Source organism: Hemitrygon akajei, chromosome 18 (assembly GCF_048418815.1).
Source record: "Hemitrygon akajei chromosome 18, sHemAka1.3, whole genome shotgun sequence".
NCBI lineage: Eukaryota > Metazoa > Chordata > Chondrichthyes > Myliobatiformes > Dasyatidae > Hemitrygon > Hemitrygon akajei.
This window is the reverse complement of record NC_133141.1, coordinates 65,455,217-65,476,865: the sequence shown is the minus strand read 5'-3', so window position 1 is coordinate 65,476,865 and position 21,649 is coordinate 65,455,217. Positions and strand designations below refer to the sequence as shown.

The following is a 21,649-nucleotide window of genomic DNA, read 5'->3' as shown; positions in this document are numbered from 1 at the left end:
CAACTAACTAGATGGTTAAGTGACAAAACAGATCAGTCCAGAACTGTGCATTAAGTGGCAAGGATACACCTTTCACAGCATGCTAATAACAAGAGGTTCCTTAAGGTTGTCATAGCCAGGGGTGTGGAGGTAAGCTTCCACCACATATTCATCTATTAAATGCTCCCAATGGCGTATATCTCAAATAGCCTCTGACAGCAAAGTCCGGCTCCTGGCCTTCATGTGTGGCTTAGCTACTAAGCCTGGTGTAGCAGTTTCTACTGAAAGGAAAAGGGACAAAGGCGGCTTACTGGTGCCTTAGAACCTGTCAATTCTGGCAAATAGGGCTTGTCAGCTATGGTTGGCAGCACATCTAAGAGAAGGAAAACTCTGATCTAAAACCTCTGTTGCTTTGCGGCTAAATTGACTCATAGGGAAAGGCTTCAGGAGTAAACCCCAAGGGAAAAATCCGGAGCTGGAGTCCCCAAGCCAGTCCTATATGGAGTTTAATGATGACTGGCAACTCGTGCAACAGCGCTGGTGCCAAACTGTATTGGTCTCTGCTATTTCTTTGGATTAATCGGCTATGTGAGAGGGGAAAGCTGCTGCATGGGCTCCATTTTGTACTGCCCTGGCTTGCATATTGACTTCACTAAACAGCTAGATGCAACATCCATGGTTGACCCCGAACAAAGGAGGACATACATAACAGTAGGAACATTCATTTATTGCCGTGGACTCCCAAGGATCCCCCCTGTTCCTCCACACTGCTAAGAATCTTGCCATTACCATTGTTCTCTGCCTTCAAGTTTGACCTTCATACTTCTCCAGATTGAACTCCATCTGCCATTTCTCAGCCCAGCTCTGGATCCTATAAATATCCCTTTGTAACCTACAACACCACTAACTTTTGTGTCATCTGCCAATTTACTAACCCACACTTCCTCTTGCGTTATCTAAGCCAATAATAAAAATAACAAAGGGCTAGGCAAATCAGTGCAGACCAAAAGGTCTTTTCCCATGCTGTTTGATTCTATGAGTTCCAAACTGACCTGTCCCCCTCAATGTGAAGAGAATTTCAGTTTGCAGATGCCCATCAGATTTCAAAGAGGAGCTCAGAATCTATTAAGTGTCTGAGGCCACACTTAGGTTAGACATAAATAACAGTGGTATGTTGTGAAATAGTTTCACTTGGTATAAAAACCACATAGATATAGCAGTCAGGGTCAGACTGAAGTGATCCAGAGTGGTGATATAATAATGCCTTCTGTGTGAAAAGAACTCAACTTTCCTTCTTTGAACTTAGAACACTGCCGACCTTTTAACCTACTCCATGATCAATCTAACCCTTCCCTCCCACATTGGCTTCCATTTTCCTATCATCCATGTGCCTAGCTAAGATGTCCCTAACAAATCTACCTCTACCACCACCCCTATAATGGCATTCCACACACCAACCATTCCATGTAAAAACCTATCTCTGATATTCCCCCCCAACACTTTCCTCCAATCACCTTAAAAAGCTTACGAAAGGTTAAAAAAAAAACTAGGTAATGATAGAGATCTGTAGGATTATAAGGCTAGTAGGAAGGAGCTTAAGAATGAAATTAGGAGAGCCAGAAGAGGCCATGAGAAGGCCTTGGCGAGCACGATTAAGGAAAACCCCAAGGCATTCTACAAGTACGTGAAGAGCAAGAGGATAAGACGTGAAAGAATAGGACCAATCAAGTGTGACAATGGAAAAGTGTGTATGGAACCGAAGGAAATAGCAGAGATACTTAATGAATACTTTGCTTCCGTATTCACTACGGAAAAAGATCTTGGCGATTGTAGGGATGACTTACAGCAGATTGAAAAGCTTAAACATATAGATATTAAGAAAGAGGATGTGCTAGAGCTTTTGGAAAGCATCAAGTTGGATTAGTCTCTGGGGCCGGACAAGATGTACCCCAGGCTACTGTAGGAGGCGAGGGAGGAGATTGCTGAGCCTCTGGCAATGACCTTTGCATCATCAATGGGGATGGGAGAGGTTCTAGAGGATTGGAGGTTGCGGATGTTGTTCCATTATTCAAGAAAAGGAACAGAGATAGCCCAGGAAATTATAGACCAGTGAGTCTTACTTCAGAGGTTGTTAAGTTGATGGAAAAGATTTGAGAGGCAGGATTTATGAACATTTGGAGAGTCATAATATGATTAGGAGTAGTCAGCATGGTTTTGTCAAAGGCAGGTCGTGCCTTACGAGCCTGACTGAAGTTTTTGAGGATGTGACTAAACACATTGATGAAGGTAGAGCAGTAGATGTAGTGTATATGGATTTCAGCAAGGCATTTGAAAAGGTAACCAATGCGAGGCTTAATGAGAAAGTAAGGAGGCATGGGATCCAAGGGGATATTGCTTTGTGGATCCAGAACTGGCTTGCCCACAGAAGGGGTGTAGATGGGTCATATTCTGCAGAATATAGTATTAATGGTAAGACTCTTGGCAGTGTGGAGGATCAGAGGGATCTTGGGGTCCAAGCCCATAGAGCACTCAAAGCTGCTGCACAAGTTGACTCTGTAGTTAAGCAAGCATACCGTGCATTTACAAGGATGTTGCCTGGATTGGGGAGCATGCCTTATGAGAATAAGTTGAGTGAACTTGGCCTTTTTTCCCTGAAGCGATGGAGGATGAGAGGTGACCTGATAGAGGTGTACAAGATGATGAGAGGCATTGATCATGTGGATAGTCAGAGGCTTTTTCCCAGGGCTGAAATGGCTAACACAAGAGGTCACAGTTTTAAGGTGCTTGGAAGTAGATACAGAGGAGATGTCAGGGGTAAGTTGTTCCCCCTCCCCCCCCGCAGAGAGTGGCCAGTGTGTGGAATGGGCTGCCAGAAAAACAAGGCTATGGGTAACTCGAGGTAATTTCTAAAGTCAATACATGTTCGGCCCAGCTTTGTGGGTCCAAGGACCTATATTGTGCTGTAGGCTTTCTATGTTTGTTATGTTTCTATGAGAAAGTCAGTATAAAAGCCTCGCATAGAGCAAGTTTACAAGGCAACATTTTTTACTTATTACACATCTTAGGGAGGTATGGCAATTGCTAGTATGGACGAATACAAATATCACTGAAGGTAGAGGAGACTGCATTGTGACATAATGTTATTAGCAATACATTAAACTGTACAGGTCACTATTAAGTGTATATCAGGAAGCACAAACAGATTGGAGAGCCAGCTTTAATGATCTATCTTAATCCAACTCAGTCTTCAGTCTCCTACACTGTCGACTGAAATCCAACATTAGCTCAAGAAACAGTGCCTCACCTTCAGTTCGAGATCTTACAACAGCCTTCTGGATGCAACTTTGAACAATTCCAATTATTCATATCCAAAATGCTGGAGGAACTCAGCAGGTCAGACGACATCCATGGAGGGAATAAACAGGCCCCTTTCTTCTCACTCACAGACTCACACCCACCCACACAGGAAAGGCTAGCTTCAGGCGTCCATCCCCCATTGGACCCAAAGACACTAACTCCAACTCTCCCAATGGACCTGCAGACACTGTGACTCTGATTCTCCCTTATTCGGCATCGTAATCCTTGTTTTGTCTTGTCATCAACGTGAAACATTAACAGTGCTAATGAAGTTGTAGCTCAAACTTCGCTGTTTCTTTAGGTTTCTAGGGATGGTTCTGGGATAGAGGGGGAAGTCAAGGGTCAGGTTGTGGTTTAGCGACAGGGATGTGGGGGAACGTTAGAGGACAGGCTGGAGTCTAGCCTTCCACTCCATGCTTGAAGGCCAGTGGCATGGACAGAAGACTACAAGACCATGAGATATAGGAGTAGATTTAGGCTATTTGGCCCATCAAGTCTGCTCCATCATTTCATCATGGCTGATCCCATTTTCCTGTCAGTCCCAGTCTCCTGACTTCTCCCATATCCCTTCATGCCCAATCAACCTCTGCCTTAAATATACCCAAGGGCTTAGGCTCCACAGCTGCCTAATGAAATTCATGGCTAAAGAAATTCCTCCTCATCTCCATTCTAGAAGGACATCCCTCTATTCTGAGGCTATGTCCTCTGGTCTTAGACTCTCCCACCATAGGAAACATCATCCCCACATCTGCTCCCTCAAGGCCTTTCAACATTCGATAGATTTCAATAAGGTCACCCCTCATTCTTCTGAATTCCAGTGAGTACAGGCCCAGAGTCAAACACTCCTCATACGATAAGCCTTTCAATCCTGGAATCAATTTTGAGAACCTCCTTTGAATTCTCTCTAACCTCAGCACATTCTTTCTTAGATAAAGGGGCCAAAGCTACTCACAATACTCCAAGTGAGGCCTCAACAGTGCTTTATAAAGCCTCAACATCGCATCCTAGTACTCTCGAAATGAATGCTAACATTGAATTTGCCTTCCTCATCACCGACTTAATCTGCAAGCTAACCTTCAGGGAATCCTACACGAGGAATCGTAGTCCCTCTGCACCTCTGATTTGAATTTTCTCCCCCTTTAAAAAACAGTCCACACTTTTATTCCTTCTACTAAAGTGCATGGCCATACATTTCCCGACACTGTATTCCATCTGCCGTTTCTTTGCTCACTTTCCTAATTTAATTCCTTGTGTAGCCTCTCTACTTCCTCAAAACTACCTGCCCCGCCACCTATCTTCGTATTGTCCACAAACTTTGCACAAAGCAATCAATTCCATCGTCAAAGTCATTGACATAATACACAAAAAAATGGTCCCAACGCAGCCCCTGTGAAACAGCACTAATCACTGACAGCCAACCATAAGAGGCTCCTTTTATTCCCACTCTTTGCATCCTGTAAACTACCCACAACTTTCTTTCTTTTCTTTTTAAATCTTTTTATTAATTTTAAGAAAAACATAGATGAAATATGAATACAAAGCGTTTGAGAGTACATAATTAATAGTTTAAATAGACAATCAGATATATAATAATCAATATATAAGGCCTCCCAAACTCATAGTATTTATGTAAAAGAAACCAAAAAAAGAGGGGGGAAAAAAACCCAAAAAGAGAAAAAAAAACTAACCAACATGGGCCATTATATAATGTTAAATACATACAGTAGTGCCAATAACTCCGAACCTCCATCCAAATAATTAAGGATAATAAAAGTAAGGTTTAGGATAAGACCATTTAACTCATATGAAAATGTTGAATAAATGGTCTCCAAGTTTCTTCAAATTTAACTGAAGAATCAAAAACCACGCTTCTAATTTTTTCTAAACTCAAACAAGAGATAGTTTGAGAAAACCACTGAAATACAGTTGGAGGGTTAATTTCTTTCCAATTCAGTAAAATAGATCTTCTAGCCATTAATGTAACAAATGCAATCAATCGTTGAGATGAAGCGGATAGACGATTATTATCTATCATTGGTAAACCGAAAATTGCAGTAAAAGGATGCGGTTGGAAATTGATATTTAAAACTCTTGAAATAATATTAAAAATATCTTTCCAATAATTTTGTAAACAAGGACAAGACCAGAACATATGAGTCAATGAAGCAACATCAGAATGACATCTGTCACAGGTTGAATTAACATGAGAATAAAATCGAGCAAGTTTATCTTTAGACATGTGAGCTCGATGTACAACCTTAAATTGTATTAGGGCATGTTTAGCACAAATAGAGGACGAATTTACCAATGATAAAAAATTTTCCCATTGCTCAGTGGATATAGGACAATGCAATTCTTCTTGCCATTCCTTCTTAATTTTTTCTGATACATCTGGCTGTACACTCACAATCATATTATAAATGATAGCTACTAAACCCTTTTGACAAGGATTGAGGGCTAAAATTCTTTCTGTAATGTCCAATGGACATTATTTTGAAAAAAAACTTTAATTCATTATACAAGAAATGTCTGACTTGCAAATATCTAAAAAAAATGGGTTTTAGGTAAATTATATTTATTAGATAGCTGTTCAAAGGACATAATGTTATCATCCAAAAACAGATCACGAAAACATGTTATACCTTTTGTTTTCCATAAAAGAAAAGCTTGATCTATAGATGAAGGCCGAAAGAAGTAGTTAGATATTATAGGACATGACAGCATAAACTTATTCAAGCCAAAAAATTTACGAAATTGAAACCAAATTCGTAATGTATATTTGACTATGGGATTAGTTATCTGTTTATTCATTTTGAATAAAGAAAAAGGAAGTGAAGATCCTAAGATTGAAATCAGTGAAAAATCTTGCACAGATTTACATTCCAAATTTACCCATTGTGGGCAAGCAGCTATAGTTGATTCTTGTGTCCAGAATATTAAATACTGTATATTAACTGCCCAATAGTAAAATCTTAAGTTTGGTAGAGCCAAGCCGCCCTCCTTCTTAGGCTTCTGTAAATATTTTTTGCCTAGTCTAGGATTTTTGTTCTGCCACAAATAAGAAGATATTTTAGAGTCAACAGTATCAAAAAAAGATTTAGGAATAAAAATTGGTAATGCTTGAAATAAATATAAAAATTTAGGTAGTATCATCATCTTAATAGCATTAACTCTGCCTACCAATGACAAAGATAGTGGAGACCACCTAATAGCAAGTTGCTTAATTTGGTCAATTAAAGGTAGAAAATTAATTTTAAATAAATCTTTATGTTTTTTAGTAATTTTAATACCTAAATAAGTAAAATAATCTGTAACAATTTTATATGGTAAATGTTTATAAATTGGAACATGCATATTTAATGGAAATAGTTCACTCTTATTAAAATTCAATTTATAACCAGAAAAGTTACTAAATTGAGCGAGCAAAGAAGAAATAGCAGGAATAGATCTTTCAGGGTCAGATATACATAATAACAAATCATCCCCATATAATGATACCTTATACGTCGTCTCCCCACGGGTAATACCCAGAATATTGGGTGATTCACGAATAGCTATAGCCAAAGGTTCTAAAGCAATGTCAAATAGTAAAGGACTTAAAGGACAACCTTGCCTTGTACCACGAAATAGCTGAAAAAAAAGGGGATCTTTGATTATTGGTAAAAACCGAAGCTAAGGGTTTATGGTATATTAATTTAATCCATGATATAAATTTTGAACTAAAATTAAAATGTTGCATTGTATTAAATAAATATGGCCATCCGACTCTATCAAATGCTTTTTCGGCATCTAAAGAAATGACACATTCTGGTATTTTAGATGAAGAGGTATAAATAATATTAATTAATTTTCTAATGTTAAAAGATGAATAGCGATTTTTAATAAATCCAGTCTGATCTACAGAAATAATTCGAGGTAATATATTTTCTAATCTAATAGCCAAAATTTTACTAAAAATCTTAAAATCTGTATTCAACAAGGATATAGGCCGATAGGATGCGTATTCAGTAGGGTCTTTATCATTTTTAAGAATTAAAGAAATAGAAGCTTCAAAAAAAGATTGTGGTAATTTGCCTATACTTAATGCATCTTTAAAAATTTTACAAAGCCAAGGAGAAAGTATGGAAGAAAAAGATTTTAAAAATTCTGCAGAGAAACCATCTGGACCAGAAGCTTTACCCGAATTCATTGAAAAAATAGCCTTTTCTATTTCAGACTCCATAATAGGTGTATCTAAAAATACACTGTCCTCAACAGTTACTTTTGGAATATTCAATTTCCTTAAAAATTCATTTATTATAGAAGAGTCCTTAGTAAATTCTGATTGATATAAGGAATTATAAAAATCTTGAAAGGCTTTATTTATCTCTTTGTGATCGATCGTCAAAGTACCATCTTGTTTACGAATCCTAGTAATCTGTCGTTTATCCGAACAAATTTTCAATTGGTTAGCTAGTAATTTACCAGACTTATCTCCATATATATAGAATTGGGTTTTTGATTTAATTAACTGACTTTCAATCGAGGAAGTTCCACTCTTTCTTTATAAAGTTCTTTGCTAGGGGTCATTGAATAAATCTTATCAATTGCTTTGATTTTATCAACTAATGTTAATATTTTAGAATTAGTTCATTTCCTAACTCCAGCAGAATATGAAATAATCTGTCCACGAATATATGCTTTAAAAGTATCCCATAAAATTCCACTAGAGATCTCTGCTGTAGAATTTGTTGAGAAAAACAAATCAATTTGCTGTTTAATAAAGTTAACAAAGTCAGAATCCTGCAATAAAACAGGATTGAACCTCCAAAATTTAGCATTAATATATGAATCCGTTATCTTAATAGATAACTTCAGAAGTGCATGATCAGATATGGTAATAGAGTCATATTTACAATCAATAACATCTGTAAGTAAATGGTGATCAATGAAAAAGTAATCAATTCTTGAGTAATTATGATAAACATGGGAAAAGTATGAGAACTCTTTGTCATTAGGGTGTAGAAAACGCCAAATTTCACAAATAGCTGAATCAATCATAAAAGAGTTAATGAGAGAAGCCGATTTATTCGGAAGAGTTTGGGTGGGCTTGGATCTATCCATCAAAGGGTTTAAACAACAGTTAAAATCCCCACCCATTATCAATCTATATTGATTCAAATTAGGAAAGGATGTAAATAAACATTTAAAAAATTCAGGACAATCAGTATTTGGAGCATAAACATCAACTAAAACAACTTTTTGATTAAAAAGTAGACGAGTAATAAGCAAAAATCTACCTTGCGGATCTGAAATTGTTTCATGATGTATAAAAGAAGTTGATGAATCTATAAAGATGGAAACACCTCTTACTTTGGCTTGCGAATTTGAGTGATACTGTTGGCCCTTCCAAAACCTAAACAAACGTTGACTATCCACCTTCCTTACATGAGTCTCTTGCACAAAAATAACATTGGCATTCATTCTATGGAATACTTTGAATGTTTTTTTTCATTTGATCGGATGATTTAAACCATTAGTATTCCAAGAAACAAAATTAATAATCCTATCCATATTGACAATATTTATTACAGTTAACACATAAGTTTAAAAAAAAAGTGAACTCATGAACCCGGAAGAAGGAAGTAAGTTCAAGGAGAAACCGGAAGTCACGGCACTGCGACCATTTTTGTAGTTTCATATAAGCCCATGAAATAAAACTAAGCAAAAAGAAAAGAAAAAAGAAAAATCCCCCTCCCTCCACCCTCAAAACCCCAGGAAAAAAGCCAAAAAGAGGCAAGCAGGCAATCTAACACTAAAATTACCCCCATGTCTCAAGACGGCAACTCAGACAAAAAAAAAATTTAAAAAATACAAACAACCCACATTATAAGAGAGGGTTGGTATAACAAAAGTTAAAATATAAAATTAGTATTATAAATGTATATAAACAAAAGGGTTAAAAAAATTAAAACGATAAAACCCATAAATGACTAATACTGGATTGGTATTTTAAATGAGAGTTTAAAACTTTCAAGCACATCAAAACGGATATGACGTTCCAAGCACTAAAGTCTGTCGGGAAGAAGAAACAACATTTCATTTTTTTTTAAAATCTTAATATTTAAATGTTAAAAATATAAAAAAGTGTATACAAGCTTAAAAAGAAAAACAAAAAAAAACCCTAATAAGTTATTTTCAAAGCTAATAGATTAATAATATGGAAAAATAATAAAGTCAAAATAAGCCAAGAAAAAAGAGCTTTAACCGTGTATAAAAAATACATGTAAGCCATACCCAAAAAAAAACAAACATCGTTCTGTAAAAGATCCAAATCTATAGACTAATTATTACATTAGTCAACCCGATAGAATGTCATTGTTCCAAAAAGTTTTGAGCATCCACTGGAGATTTGAACAGCCGAAAAGTTCCGTCATCAAGAGTAACTCTCAAGTGTGCTGGAAATAACAGCGCTTGCTTGCAGCCTTTCTGGTGAATTTTCGACATAACCGATCTAAAAGCCATTCTTGCCCTTAAGACTTCAGGGCTATAATCTTCCAGAATGCGAAATTTAAACTCTTGAAAACTGATCATACCCTTTTTCCGGGCCGCCCGAATCAGACGCTCTTTGGTATGAGGGTAATGGATCCGGAGAATTACATGTCGTGGTTTCAAACTTGAATCAGACCGAAAACGGGAAACACGGTGTGCACGGTCGATTATCGGAGGAGAGTCCAGTACCTCTGGACCAAAGACATCCATTAGAAATTTAGAGAAGAAAACGGTAAGATCACCGCTCTCAAATTTTTCCGGAATCCCAATTAACCGAAGATTTTGTCTTCGAGAGCGATTTTCCAAATCAGTAATTTTAAATTTATAACGATCCATCTGTTGAGAAGTCGAAGTTTGCTCTTCTTGTAAAGTTTCAATTATACGATCTTTCTTGCGAGCGGCTTCTTCAAGAGCCAAAATACTTGCTTGTTGTTTTTGTGATTCCAGTGTAAGTGTTTGGAGTTTTTCTTCGAATAACTTTAAACGCTCATCAAACTGAAAAAGCTTTACGGTTATTTTTTTCTCCAGTTCTTCAAATTTGTCTTCTATAAGCTTCACAATTGTTTCTAAAGTTATCGGTTCTTTCGTCTGTTTCGATTCTTTTGCTCTAGACATTTCAGCAAGTTGAGAATAATTCAAATAGTTAAAAAGAAAAATTCTGTATGTTTAGACCCCTTTAGAATAAGTATAAAAAGATCCTTTAAGGGGTGTTTGTAGGTTAAAAAGACGTAAAAGGTTTGGAGCAAAGCCTAAAGCGGTTTATTCCATAAGCGCCATCTTGAGACCTCCACAACTTTATCCATGCTAGAACCTTTCCTGTAATACCATGGGCTCGTAGCTTGTGAAGCAGCCTTATGTGTGGCACCTTGTCAAAGGCTTTCTGAAAATCCAAGTACACAACATCAACCAATTCTCCTTTGTCAGTTCTGTTTGTTGTTTCTACGAAGAATTCCAACAGATCTGTCAGACAAGATTTTCCCGAGAGGTCAGCGGGAGACGCTCATGGAGTGAGTACTGTTTCAGATCCGCTCCATAACCTTTACTTTTTTTAACCTTTGATCACCCTTATTCAACTTATTGTTACCTACACCAAAAGATTTTTGCTACTTTCTCGGGCTTATCGTTAAGATTTTATTGTGAATTTTGGAAGATATGCAAACAGAAATGGCTCTTAGATCCAAAGGACGAGAACCGGGGCGAAACCCGAACGGTAATGGAAAGAAGCCAGCTCAACCGCAACGCACTGAGTTAACTTATGAACTGCTTATGGAGCTTTTGGATAAAAAATTTGAGGAACAACATCAGGCTTTTCAACGAGATATAAAGGCTTTTCAAGATTATATGGTTAAGACGGATTCAGTAATTAACCAGCAGCAAGCGCTTATCACATCGCTGCAAGAAGAAGCTCGGAAACGAGATTTGACAATTGAAAAATTGCAACAGGATTTAATTTCGACTATTAAACTGGTGGAGACACTTAAAGCCAAGAGTGTCGATTTGGAGAATCGGTCCAGAAGACAGAACCTACGCATACTTGGTCTCCCAGATGGCATAGAACAAGGCGATCCTTCGAAATACTTTGCTCAATTTCTAAAAGATGCATTTCCGTCGGTTTTTCCAGTAAACCCTCCACTACTTGACCGAGCACATAGAATTTGGAGTCGTTCACCGACGGTTTCAGATAAGCCCCCGGTGGTAATCATCCGATTTCATTACGTACATGACAAAGAACAACTCATTCGTGAAGCTCGAAGGGCTGGGATGATTAAATTTCGTGATTATTGCTTTTGTTTGGTGCAAGATTTTAGCCCAGAAGTTATGAAAAAAAGGCTGCTTTTTAAACCTCTGATGTCTGAATGTTATGAGAAAAATCTAAAACCTGCGCTCTTATACCCGGCGAAGCTCAGGATCTCCCCCCCGAATGCTCCGCGTAAAGTATTTTTGTCTACCTTTGAAGCGAAAAAGTATTTGGAGGAGAACTTCCCTACTGATACAGTTACTCCTCTCCATTAAATGAGTGATTCTGATCGTGAAAGATGGTTTTCGATTTCTTAAACCAGGGTTAGTCTCTGGTTATTGGTGTAGGTTTATCCTATACTTCATATTTAAGTTAAAGTGTGTTTTCGTTATATTAATCGCTTTGTCTTATACACTTTAACTACTATACTATATTTTTGTCTATTATTTTTGTTCCCTTGAAGGTATATTTTTAACCTTTCGAAGTGAATTTTTTGTTTAATATCAAGATAATGGTTTTTTGCAAAGTATTGGTTTAGTTTAAGATGGCGTTATTGTTTCTTTTTTCGTCTTCTTCCTATAATGCATCGCTTATCATAGTTTAAATACTTCTTGATTTGTTTGGGTTATAACCCGATTTATAAACTTTTAGTGATTATATTCCCTTTTTCTTTACAACTCAGCATATTAAGAAGAGTAGTTTTAGTACTGCGATCATAATTCTTAAAGTTCGGGTGGTTTTTTTTATATATATCCTTTAAACACGGAGTGGTCTGCCGCTGATATGGGGGTAGAGTTAGTCTCATTTTTTCTTTTTTCTAGCCATATTTTGGCTTTTTTTCTTTTTCATGTGGGGGTGGGGGTTGGTCTGTTTTCCTTTTTAATTTTTCTCTTATCAATTTGTTTTAGTTTTTTTTACTTGGGCTGTTCTTGAACTACAAATATGTCTACGATGTCGTCACTTCCGGGTCCGCTCTTTATTTTTGTTCCTCTTCCGGGTGCATGAGTTTATAACATGGTTAACCCTTTATATACCAAAGGGATGACTTTAGAAACATGGCTCAAACCATTAACTTTGTGTCTTGGAATACTAATGGATTAAACCATCCGATTAAACGAAAGAAGATTTTCAAAGTATTCCAAAGACTTAATGCTCATATTATTTTTGTACAAGAAACTCATGTGAGGAAGGAGGACAAATATCGCTTTTTTAGATCTTGGCGGGGTCAACAGTATCATTCGAATTCGAATGCCAAAGTTAAGGGAGTTTCAATTTTTATTGACTCCTCTATTGCATTTGTTCAACATGATATCCTTTCGGATCCGAATGGTAGATTTTTGTTAATTACGGGTTTATTCGGTAATAAAAAGGTTGCTATGGTTAATGTTTATGCCCCAAATGTGGATTGTCCTGATTTCTTTAAGTCCTTATTTACTTCTTTACCTAATTTAAATGAATATAAGTTAATAATGGGTGGTGACTTTAATTGTTGTCTAATTCCTTTGATGGACAAATCTACACCTATTCAGACTCTACCCAATAAGTCGGCCACTTGTATTAACTCCTTTTTGACTGATAATGGAGTTTTTGACATTTGGAGATTTCGTCATCCTAATGACAAAGAGTTTTCTTTTTTCTCACATGTTTATCACTCCTATTCGAGAATTGATTATTTTTTTATTGACTCTTGTTTTATTCCATCGGTAATTGGTTGTAATTATGATATTATAGCTATTTCCGACCATGCTCCATTAAAACTTCCTATTAATTTTACGGATACAGCTTTAAGTGCTAGACAATGGCGATTTGACTCTACCTTATTGCAAGAGCCGGACTTTATTAAATTTATGAAGGAACAGATCGATTTCTTCTTTTCAACTAATTCCACGGAGGATATCTCTTGCGGAATACTTTGGGACACTTTTAAAGCGTATATACGTGGACAGATTATCTCTTATTCTGCTGGTCTGAGAAAACGCATTAAGAAGGAAACTCTTTTATTGGTTGATAAAATTAAAGAGATTGACAAGAAATATTCGACTACTCCTAGCAAGGAGCTTTACAAACAAAGGGTTGAACTTCAAATGGAACATAGTTTATTACTTACATCTCCGATTGAAAATCAATTAATGAAAACCAGATCTGATTTTTATATACATAGTGATAAATCGGGAAAACTGTTAGCTAGTCAGCTGAAGAATGTTTCAGTTAAACGGCAAATCACTATGGTTTGTCAGCAGAACGGGGATTTGACAGTTAACCATGATGAGATAAATAAGTCTTTTCAAGACTTTTATACCTCCCTGTATCAATCTGAATTCCCTCAGGATCATAATACCATGTGTGATTTTCTTGGGAATTTGAATTTTCCAAAACTATCATCTGATGATCTTTCAGTAATAGATACTCCGTTTACAGATGCGGAAATTAAAGGGGTCATTTCCTCAATGAATTCTGGGAAAGCACCAGGTCCAGATGGGTACACAGTAGAATTTTTTAAATGTTTTTCTGCTACTCTATCTCCTTGGCTATGCAAGGTTTTTGAAGAAGCAATTAGATTGGGGAATTTGCCTCAATCTTTTTATAGAGCTTCCATTTCCTTAATACTGAAGAAAGATAAAGACCCTACTGATTGTGCATCTTATAGACCAATATCTTTATTGAATGTGGATTCTAAGATTTTTTCCAAGTTACTGGCTTCCAGGCTGGAGAAGGTACTACCCCAAATTATTTCGGAAGACCAAACCGGTTTTATTAAAAATCGCTATTCTTTTTTTAATGTTAGGAGATTATTGAATATTGTTTATACTCCTTCACACAATACTTCAGAATGTGTTATTTCATTAGATGCGGAGAAAGCATTTGATAGAGTTGAATGGCCTTACTTATTTTATGTGCTGGAGAAGTTTAACTTCAGTCCGACCTTTATTTCTTGGATTAAACTGATATATCAAACTCCAGTAGCCTCGGTGTTTACTAATAATCAAAGATCTCCATTTTTTCGTTTATTTCGGGGCACTAGACAAGGTTGTCCTCTTAGTCCATTACTATTTAACATCGCTTTAGAACCTTTGGCAATTGCCATCAGAGAATCACAGGATATTTTGGGTATTAATCGTGGAACAGATATTCATAAGGTATCTTTATACGCAGATGATTTATTATTATTCATCTCTAACCCTGAGAAATCTATTCCAGCAGTCTTATCATTGTTGGCTCAATTTAGTGAGTTTTCTGGGTATAAGTTAAATCTTAATAAGAGTGAATTGTTTCCTTTGAATAGACAGGTCCCAAACTATGGTATTTTACCGTTTAAATTAGTTAAAGACTCTTTTACTTACTTAGGGATTAAAATTACAAAAAACCATAAAGAATTATTTAGGTTTAATTTTCTACCCTTAATTGATCAGATTAAAGGCTTGTTTACTAAGTGGTCACCATTATCTTTGTCTCTGATAGGTAGGATTAATGCTATTAAGATGGTTATTTTACCTAAATTTTTATATATTTTTCAAGCGGTACCAATTTTTATTCCGAAATCCTTTTTTACTAATGTTGATTCAAAAATTTCCTCATATATATGGCAGAATAAAAATCCCAGGTTAGGTAAAATATACTTACAGAAGACAAGGAAGGATGGTGGGTTGGCATTACCCAATTTCAGATTTTACTATTGGGCAGTTAATATTAGATATTTGATATGTTGGTTGAAAGAATGGGATGGTCCTTTTGGCCCTCATTGGGTGAGTTTGGAAACTAAATTGGTATCTGCTTATGCTCTGGGTTCTATTTTAGGGACATCTCTCCCTTTTGCTCTTTCTAAATTGCCGAATCGAATCGACAACCCGATAGTTAAATATACCTTACGTATATGGTTTCAATTTCGGAAATTTTTCGGGTTGACTCAATTCGTGTTAAATAGTCCTATTGTATCTAATTGTTTTTTCCACCCCTCAATTATAGATCAAGCTTTTTTGGCTTGGAAAACTAAGGGATTATTAAGATTTTCTGACTTATTTTTGGACAACTGTTTTATGTCTTTTGAGCAATTAGCAAATAAATATAATTTGCCTAGATTTCATTTTTTTAGATACTTACAGGTTAGGCATTTTTTAAGTACGGTACTTCCTTCATTCCCAAATTTTGTGTCTTCAGATATTTTGGAGAGTTTGTTTGAATTAAACCCTTTTCAAAAAGGGCTTATATCAAAACTTTATAATATAATTATGAAGATACGTTCAGTGCCCTTTGATAAGACCAAAAATGATTGGGAAAGAGAGCTTAATCTTATTATTCCTATTGAGAATTGGGATAGAATTCTTCAATTAGTTAATACATCATCTATATGTGCCAAACATTCATTAATACAATTTAAGGTTGTGCATAGGGCCCATATGTCCAAGGATAAATTAGCTCATTTTTATTCTCATATAAACCCTATTTGTGATAGATGTCAATCAGAAATCGCGTCTTTAACTCATATGTTTTGGTCATGTCCGATTTTGGAAAGATATTTTTGATATTATTTCGGCGGTACTGAACATTGATTTACAACCCCATCCTATTACCGCAATTTTTGGTTTACCGATGATGGGCTCACTTCACTTATCTCCTTCCGCCTGTCGAATGATTGCTTTTCTCACTTTGATGGCTAGAAGATCTATTTTGTTGAATTGGAAGGAAATTAATCCTCCCATGGTATTTCATTGGCTTTCTCAAACTATGTTATGTCTAAATTTAGAAAAAATTAGAAGTGCTGTATTTGATACTTCTATTAAATTTGAAAAGATATGGAGACCATTTATTCAATATTTTCATATGATGTAATGGCCCTGTGCCAGGCTTATTGGTTTTTTCAGCTTTAATCGTATGTATGTTGAGAGGATCGGAGTTGATGACATTGATGTTTATGTATGCTTGTGAGATATTATGAACAGCCCTTTTTTTTTCTTTTTTTTAGTTTTTTTCTTCCTTTTTTGTTTTTTTTTCTTAGATATTAGATTAGTAGATTAGTTAACTTTCATATATAGATTTATATTTTTTTTCTCTTTTTTTATATTATATATTATGGAATATCTAGACTTACCTTGTTCATATATATACTATATGGTTTATGTTTTGGGAAAGCTTACTTATACTGTATTCATTGTTTATGTATTCCTTCATGTGTAATGGGAGTTTATATGTTTGTAATCCATTATTAATATTTTAATTGTATTTTGTTCATAATATTTTTAATACTAATAAAAAGATTAAAAGAGAGAAAGATTTTCCCTTGAGGAAACCATGCAGACTATGGCCTATTTTATCACGCGTTTCCAAATACCCCAAAACCACATCCTTAACAATCAACGCCAAAATTTTCCCAACCACTGAGATCAAATTAACGGGCCTACAGTTTCTTTTCTTCTACCTCTCTCCCTTCTTGAAGAGTGGAGTGATATTTGCAATTTCTCTGTCTTCTAGAACCATTCCAGAATTAGTGATTCTTGAAAGATCATTACTAATGCCTCCACAATCTCTTCAGCAACCTCTTTAAGACCCTGGGGTGCAGACCATCTGGTCCAGTTCAGTTCATCTGTGATTTCCTTGTCCCTCATTACTACCTCTTCTATTTTCCAGCAGTACAATATCTACTCTCGCCTCTCTTTTACTCTTTATATATCTTAAGAAATTTTGGTATCTTCTTTAAAATTATTGTCTAGATTACTTTTGTATTCCATCTTTTCCTTCTTTATGACTTTTTTAGTTGCCTTCTGTTGGTTTTAAAAAGCTTCCCAATCCTTTAAATTCTCATTAATTTTTGCTCTATTATATGCCCTCTTTGGGTTTTATCTTGGCTTTGGCTTCTCTTGTTAGCCACAGTTGCGTCATCTTGTCTTTAGAATACTTATTGCTCCTTGGGATATACATATCCTGTACCTTCCAAAGTGCTTCCAGAAATTCCAGCCATCATCCCTGCCAGTGTCCTTTTCCAATCAATTTTGGCCAGCTCCTTTCTCATGCCTCTGTAATTCCCTTTACTCCACTATAATACTGATGCATCTGACTTTAGCTTCTCTTTCTCAAATTTCAGGGTGAATTTGACCATATTATGATCACTTGTGCCCTAAGTGTTCTTTTACCTCAAGCTCTCTAATCAATTCCAGTCCGTTACACAACATCCAATCCAGAAAAGCTGATCCCTTAATGGGCTCAACCACAAGCTGCTCGTAAAAGCCATCGCACAGGCATTCTAGAAACTCCCCCACTTGGAATTCAGCACCAACCCGATTTTCCCCAATTTACCTGCATACTGAAATCCCCTATGACTATTGTAACACTGACCTTTTGGCATGCATTTTCTACCTCCCATTGTAATTTGCAGACCACATTCTTACAACTTGTTGGGGGTCTGAATACAACTCCCATCAGGGTCTTTTTACCCTTGCAGTTCCTTAGCTCTACCCACAATTCAACATCTTCAGAACCTATGTCACCTTTTTCCTCAGGATTTGATTTCATTCTTTTTTTACCAACAGAGACACACCACCCATTCTGCCTACCTGGCTGTCCTTTTGATACAATGTGTGTCCTTGGACGTTAAGCTTCCAGTTATAATCTTCTTTCAGCCACAATTCAGTGATGTCCACAACATTATACATGCCCATCTGTGACTGTGCCACACCACCTTATACAGCACACATGCAAATACAACACCTTCAGTCCTATATTCACCCTTTTCGATTCTATCCACCTTTTACATTACTACTCATCCTGTTGATAGCAATTTTGCCCTATCATGAGCCTCTCCTTGCTAGGAGTCTTACTACACACTTCCTATGTTTGTAAACTAACTACCTGATCCTCAGCACTATCACTCCAATTCCCATCCCTCTGCCAAATTAGTTTAAACTCTCCCAAACAGTTCTAGCAAACCTATGCCCGCAAGGATATTGGTTTCCCTTGGGTTCAGTTGTAACCTGTTCCTTTTGTTCAGGTTGTACCTTCTCCACAAGAGATCTCAATAATCCACAAATCTAAACCCCCTGCACCATTTCTTCAGCCACACGTTCACCTCCCAGTTCATCCTACCTTACCCTCACTGGCACATGGCACGGGCAGCAATCCACAGATTAGTACCCTGGAGGTCCTGTCATTAAGTTTTCTACATAGTTCCCTAAAATCTCTATTCAGGATCTCCTCACCTTTTCTGCATTTGGTGATATGTACCAAGACTTCTGGCTGCTCATTCTCCCCCTTCAGAATGCCATGGACCCAATCTGAGACATCCCTGACCCTGGCACCTGAGAGGCAACATACCATCCAGGTGTCTCTATCGCGCCTACAGAATCTCACCTCCATTCCTCTGACTATGGAATCTCCTATCACCACTGCAGACCTCTTCATCGCTTTGCTGTTCTGAGCCACAGCACCAGACTCAGTGCCAAAGAAAGACACAGTCATGGTGACTCCCCCCGGTAGGTTGCCCTCTCAACAGTATCTAAAGTGGTATACTTATTATTGAGGGGAACGGCCACAGGGGTATTCTGCACTGGCTGTGCATTACCCTTCCTTCTCCTGAGTTACCTGTCTCCTGCAACCTAGTGTGACTACCTCCCCGAGGCTCTTATCTATCACCTCCTCATTCTCCTGTATGAGCCAAAGGTCATCGAACCGCAGCTCCAGTTCCATGTTCATTCTCTGAGGAGCTGCAGCTCGGTGCACTGGTGTTTATCTGGGTGGTCTCCCAGAATTCCCACATCTCACACAGTACAAAACACTGCCCCAGGCACCATTCTCACTACACTACTGTGCCCTAACGTGTGACAAAGGATCCCTGTGGCTAGATGTTGGGCCATGCAAGCACTGTGGACAAAGACCAATGAGGATGAAGGCTGATGTGCCTCCAGCACACCCTTGGGTTGTGTTGGTTGTTAACACAAAAGGTATATAAGATGAGAGGCATTGATCGTGTAGATAGTCAGAGGCTTTTTCCCAGGGCTGAAATGGTTGCCACAAGAGGACACAGGTTTAAGGTGCTGGGGAGTAGGTACAGAGGAGATGTCAGGGGTAAGTTTTTTACTCAGAGTGGTGAGTGCGTGGAATGGGCTGCCGGCAATGGTGATGGAGGTGGATACATAGGGCCTTTTAAGAGACTTTTAGATAGGTACATGGAGCTTAGAAAAACAGAGGGCTATAGGTAAGCCTAGTAATTTCTAAGGTAGGGACATGTTCGGCACAACTTTGTGGGCCGAAGGGCCTGTATTATGCTGTAGGTTTTCTATATTTCTATGTTTCTATAAAAGCAAGAATATAATGCATTATAATGCTTTATAAGGCATTAGTCAGACTGCATTTGGAATATGGTGAGCAGATTTGGGACCCTTATCTAAGAAAGGATGTGCTGGTATTGGTGAGGGTCCAGAGAAGGTTCACGAGACACATTTCACTGTATATTTTCATGGACGTGTGATAAAGAAATAAATCTGAATATCTCACTCCTCCTCCACCATGAATCTGCCCAAATTGCTGAGTAAACATAGAAACATAGAAAATAGGTGCAGGAGTAGGCCATTCGGCCCTTCGAGCCTGCACCGCCATTCAGTATGATCATGGCTGATCATCCAACTCAGAACCCTGTACCTGCTTTCTCTCCATACCCCCGGTCCCTTTAGCCACAAGGGCCATATCTAACTCCCTCTTAAATATAGCCAATGAACCGGCCTCAACTGTTTCCTGTGGCAGAGAATTCCACAGATTCACCACTCTCTGTGTGAAGAAGTTTTTCCTCATCTCAGTCCTAAAAGGCTTCTCCTTTATCCTTAAACTGTAACCCCTCGTTCTGGACTTCCCCAACATCGGAAACAATCTTCCTGCATCTAGCCTGTCCAATCCCTTTAGAATTTCATATGTTTCAATAAGATCCCCCCCTCAATCTTCTAAATTCCAGTGAGTATAAGCCCAGTCGATCCAGTCTTTCTTCATATGAAAGTCCTGCCATCCCAGGAATCAATCTGGTGAACCTTCTTTGTACTCCCTCTATGGAAAGAATGTCTTTCCTCAGATTAGGGGACCAAAATTGCACACAATACTCTAGGTGTGGTCTCACCAAGGCCTTGTACAACTGCAGTAGAACCTCCCTGCTCCTGTACTCAAATCCTTTTGCTATGAATGCCAACATACCATTTGCCTTTTTCCAGTATTTCCAGCTTTTTCTGGTTTTATTTGCAGATGGACTAATTGTCACCACATAGCAACACCTATACGTTTTCATTCGAGCTTTTGCACAGACACATGAATGTGAACATCTTACTGCAGCCTATGTCTAGAATCCAGATCTTAATAGTATTCCAAGTTATTACATTAAGGAATACAGCAAAGAAAACAGTAATCATGAAGGGGGGGGGGGGGGGAAATTACACATTTTGGTAGAAGTTAAGTCAAGTCATTTAGTAAGTAACAGAATTACTTAATTTACTAATTAAAGAGATGAGTCTAACTTGCACCAAAATACAGGGGGAAGAAGCCAGAATAAGAAGGTAGAGGTGAGCGGAAGGAGTACAAGCTTCAGAATATGAAGTGTTGCTGCTCCAAAGAGTAGCAGCCAAAGTATCAACTACTCATTTCTTTCCATTGATGCTGCCTAACCTGCTCCAGCACTTTTATATGCATTGCTGGTCATAAAAGTCATTTCCTTTTTAAAGAGAAGGGCAAAGGAGTTCTCCTCACTGTCTTGGTCAATCATTAGCCTTCAGTCAACATGGCCAGAATGGTATGGCAGCAATATACAAATGGATGAGCAATAAATGAAGATAAAACTGAAACACTTTTAGTTGGTCCCAACGCCAAGAGAGATGAATTCTTGAGAAACTTGGATCCCCTTGTAAAATCAGAAATAATAAGCCTGGATGTATTCCTTGATTACTATTTGAATTTTAAATCCCACACAAAGAAAGTGACTCGAGCAGCATTACTACACTTTAGAAATATTGCACAGATATGTCCACTTCTGTCATGTAATGATTCTGAAAAACTAATTCACCCCTTTATATCAAATAGACT

General features: G+C 37.4%; 1 protein-coding gene across 7 annotated transcripts in view; it reads right to left on the bottom strand.

The window, feature by feature from the left end:
• LOC140741495 (phosphatidylinositol 5-phosphate 4-kinase type-2 beta-like) overlaps window positions 1-21,649 on the bottom strand; it is a 253,254-nt gene that overhangs the window by 213,244 nt on the left and 18,361 nt on the right. The gene's annotated exons all lie outside the window — the stretch shown is intronic.